Source organism: Hyla sarda, chromosome 8 (genome assembly GCF_029499605.1).
Source record: "Hyla sarda isolate aHylSar1 chromosome 8, aHylSar1.hap1, whole genome shotgun sequence".
Classification (NCBI taxonomy): domain Eukaryota; kingdom Metazoa; phylum Chordata; class Amphibia; order Anura; family Hylidae; genus Hyla; species Hyla sarda.
Window position 1 is genome coordinate 40,621,768 of NC_079196.1, and position 4,977 is coordinate 40,626,744.

A 4,977-nucleotide genomic window follows, 5' to 3' on the forward strand; every position below is an offset into this window, starting at 1 on the left:
CCTTTAGGTGTTTCACAGGAATAGCAGCAAAGTGAAGGAGAAAATTCAAAATCTTCATTTTTTACACTGGCATGTTCTTGTAGACCCAGTTTTTGAATTTTTACAAGGGGTAAAAGGAAAAAAATCCTCTCAAAATGTGTAACCCAATTTCTCTCGAGTAAGAAAATACCTCATATGTGTATGTCAAGTGTTCGGCGGGCGCAGTAGAGGGCTCAGAAGGGAAGGAGCAACAATGGGATTTAGGAGAGTGAGTTTTTCTGAAATGGTTTTTGGGGGGCATGTCGCATTTAGGAAGCCCCTATGGTGCCAGGACAGCAAAAAAAAAAACACATCGCACACTATTATGGAAACGACACCCCTCACGGAACGTAATAAGGGGTACAGTGAGCATTTACACCCCACTGGTGTTTGACAGATCTTTGGAACAGTGGGCTGTGCAAACAAAAAAATTTTATTTTTCATTTTCACGTACCACTGTCCCAAAAATCTGTCAGACCCCTGTGGGGCGTAAATGCTCACTGTACCCCTTATTACATTCCGTGAGGGGTGTAGTTTCCAAAATGGGGTCACATGTGGGTATTTATTTTTTTGCATTTATGTCAGAACCGCTGAAAAATCAGCCACCCCTGTGCAAATCACCAATTTCGGCCTCAAATGTACATGGTGCACTCTCACTCCTGAGCCTTGTTGTGCGCCCGCAGAGCATTTTACACCCACATATGGGGTATTTCCGTACTCAGGAGAAATTGCGTTACAAATTTTGGGGGTCTTTTTTTCCTTTTACCTCTTGTGAAAATAAAAAGTAAAGGGCAACACCAGCATGTTAGTGTAAATTTTTTTTTTTTTACACTAACATGCTGGTGTAGACCCCAACTTTTCCTTTTCATAAGGGGTAAAAGGAGAAAAAGCCCCCCAAAATTTGTAGTGTAATTTCTCCCGAATACGGAAATACCCCATATGTGGCCCTAAACTTTTCCTTGAAATACGACAGGGCTCCAAAGTGAGAGAGCACCATGCGCATTTGAGGACTAAATTAGGGATTGCACAGGGGTGGGCATAGGGGTATTCTACGCCAGTGATTCCCAAACAGGGTGTCTCCAGCTGTTGCTAAACTCCCAGCATGCCTGGACAATCAGTGGCTGTCCGGAAATGCTGGGAGTTGTTGTTTTGCAACAGCTGGAGGCTCCGTTTTGGAAACACTGCTGTACAATACGTTTTTCCTTTTTATTGGGGGGGGGGGGACAGTGTAAGGGGGTGTTTATGTAGTGTTTTACTCTTTATTAGGTGTTAGTATAGTGTAGTGTTTTTAGGGTACATTCACACTGGCGGGTTACGGTGAGTTTCCCGCTATGAATTTGCGCTGCGGCGAAAAATTTCCGCAGCTCATACTTGAAGCAGGAAACTTGCCGTAAACCCGCCCGTGTGAATGTACCCTGTATGTTCACATGGGGGGGGGGGGGGGGGCAAACCTCCAGCTGTTTCAAAACTACAACTCCCAGCATGCACGGTCTGTCAGTACATGCTGGGAGTTGTAGTTTTGCAACAGCTGGAGGCACACTGGTTGGAAAACCTTCAGTTAGGTTCTGTTACCTAACTCAGTATTTTCCAACCAATGAGCCTCCAGCTGTTGCAAAACTACAACTCCCAGCATGCATGGTCTGTCAGTACATGCTGGGAGTTGTAGTTTTGAAACAGCTGGAGGCACACTGGTTGGAAAATACTGAGTTGGGTTCTGTTACCTAACTCAGTATTTTCCAACCAGTGTGCCTCCAGCTGTTGCAAAACTACAATTCCTAGCATGTCTGATCACAGAAGGGCATGCTGGGAGATGTAGTTATGCAACAGCTGGAGGTACGCAACTACAATTCCCAGCATGCCCAGACAGCTGTTTTCTTTGTGGGCATGCTGGAATTTGTAGTTTTGAAACATCTGGAGTGCTACAATTTAGAGACCACTGAACAGTGATCTCCAAACTGTGGACCTCCAGATGTTGCAAAACTACAACTCCCAGCATGCCCAGACAGCAAACAGCTGTGTGGGCATGCTAGGAGTAGTAGTTTTGCAAGATCTAGAGGGCAGTATAGAGATCACTGTGCAGTGGTCTCTAAACGGCAGACCTCCAGCTGTTGCAAAACTACAAATTCCAGCATGCCCACACAGCAAACAGCTGTCTGGGCATGCTGGGAGTTGTAGTTTTGCAACATCTGGAGGGCTACAGTCTAGAGACCACTATAGTGGTCTCAGACTGTAGCCCTCTAGATGTTGCTAGGCAACTACTCACCGGCTTCCGTCGCATCCGAGAGCCGTCCACTTCTGCCGCACGCCGCCGCAGATCTCCGTCGCCGACCGCCGATCCCCGTCGCTCCGCTGCCTCCGGAGGGGTAAGTGGACTCCGGCGCCGCTCCTCTTCGTTTTCCCCGTTCTGCCCCGCCTATTGTGGGAGGGCAGGACGGGGAAAACGAAAGTAAACCCCTCCGCCCCAGATCTGCTATTGGTGGTCGCGTCTAGACCACCAATAGCAGAGATAGGAGGGGTGGCAACTCTGCCACCTCACTCCTATCGCTTTAGGGGGATCATGGGTGTCTTAGACACCCGCGATCCCCCTTCTATTCCGGGTCACCGGGTCACCATAGACCCGTAATGACCCGGAATCGGTGCAAATCGCAAGTGACCCCCCTGGGCATTTGCATGGGGTGCCTGCTGATAGATATCAGCAGTCACCCCGGCCCGGTCCCCGCCCGGCGCGCGGCGGGGGCCGAAATTCCCACGGGCGTATGGATACGCCCTTCGTCCTTAAGTACCAGGACGCAAGGGTGTATGCATACGCCCTTCGTCCCCAACAGGTTAAGCAGACATTTCAGTACAAAATCTGTCCAGAGGAAAAGATGCTAAGTTGCCCATAGCAACCAATCAGATCGCTTCTTTCATTTTTCAGAGGCTTTAAAAAAAAAAAAAAATGAAGCGATCTGATTGGTTGCTGTGGGCAACTCAGCAGCTTTTCCTCTGGACAGATTTTGATAAATCTTCCCAAGTGTGCCTCCAGCTGTTGCAAAACTGTAACTCCCAGCATGCCCGGACAGTGTGTCTTCAGCTGTTGCAAAACTACAACTCCCAGCATGCCCGAACAGTGTGTCTTCAGCTGTTGCAAAACTACAACTCCCAGCATGCCCGGACAGTGGGGGAGATTTATCAAATCCTGTCCAGAGGAAAAGTTGCTGAGTTGCCCATAGCAACCAATCCGATCGCTTCTTTTATTTTTGAAAAGGCGTCTGATAAATGATTGGTTGCTATGGGTAACTCAGCAACTTTTCCTCTGGACAGGATTTGATAAATCTCCCCCAAAGGTTGTCTGCGCATGCAGGGAGTTGTAGTTATGCAACAGCTGGAGACACACTGTTCGGAAAAACCGATGTGGCCAAATGTTAGCTCTAAGGCAATAGGGAATTGCAAAATGCAATACCCACTTGGCATTTTCTCCCATAGATGTATATGGAAAAAGAAAAAACACCATAAAAAATGCATCCACTGCATAGGTGATCACATGGGGCGCGGAGCGTGTGTTGTCTACAGGGGTCAAGTTCAGGGGAAAAAAAGTACAGGAACTCACCCAAGATTTCCACTGAAGGGCCGGTCCTGCAGAACTACTGCTAATGGGAATGGTGTTCATGCTGTGGAAAAAGTGCAGGAACTTAGTTCCCACGCGTTCCTGCAGGACTTGAGCCCTGTAGACGGAACGCGCTCTATTCATTTCTATGGGAGCGCTGATGTTGCCTGAGAGCTGTACTCTGGTCCTTCCGGCGCTCCCATAGGAATGAAAAGAGCGCGATCCGGGTGCAGCACGCTCCTCACTGAGCGCCGGGTCCTTTCCCCAGTGATCACGGAGGGCCCCAGTGATCGGACCCCCCATGATCAGCTACTTATCCCCTATCCTGCGGATAGGAAAGAACTTATTTTTCACCAGAGATCTCCTTTAATATTTTTATTTTTTTATTTAAGAATTTAAAAAAGGGGGTAGACACAGGAATAAGAAAAACTGCCAAAAAGGAGAAAAAAAGCCGCGACGCTCACACAAATGCGGAAACACCAGAAAAACAGGAAAAACGCAGGAAAATACAGAGGCAGTTTTTCTGACATTTTTATTGTCCCAAGAAAACAGACCAAAAAAACAAAACAAAAAAAAGCAGAAACCTGACACTACGGACTTAAAATAAAAAATGCGCCCCTTAATTTTTTTCTCCTCCATGGTAAATTTTTTTTTCCACAAAAATAATGCTCTATAAGTTTCCACTCGGTTACTGGCTTTTTTTTTTTTTTTTTATTACCTGAAATAAAAACGCCACAAAAAACTGCCCTGTTATTTTGCACTTCCGAAATGCAGTTTTTGTGAATGTTTTTTCTTTACAAAAATACTTTTTACATGCGGCAAATTTGGAAGATTACCTCTGAGTGTAGAAACTGCACAAAAAGGTTAAAATAAAATGAAAACCAAACAAAAATAAATGAATAAAAGCACAATGTAGCTCTGGCAGTTTCACATTTCTCTATTGACTCCCAGCCTTACACCTGTCCACAGTGTTTTTTACCTAAAAATAACTCCATGTGGTGACAATGTTATTTTTGGGAGGAGTTTTTTTTTTTTTTTACAAAAACTCCCTGTGCGTTTGCAGTCTGATGCCGTTTTTTCTGGCAGTTTTTCTTCCTGAAAAATTATATGTATGAGGTTGGGTTTTCACATAACTTTTGTCCAATGTTCTTATGACTTAAAAATATCATCACAAAAACCTGTTTCCTAATTTTTAAAATACTGGAGTTAAAAAAAAAAAAAAAAAAAGGGGGGGGGGCAGTTAGCTTTTCTTTGGTTGTTATATCCCTCGTGTTTTTTTTTTCTTATCATGTGATTTTATAACAAAATTTTAATTCCTTTTTTAAACAGGGATCAATTTATGTGTGCGGGCAGGGCGCTAAAAATGTAGCCGA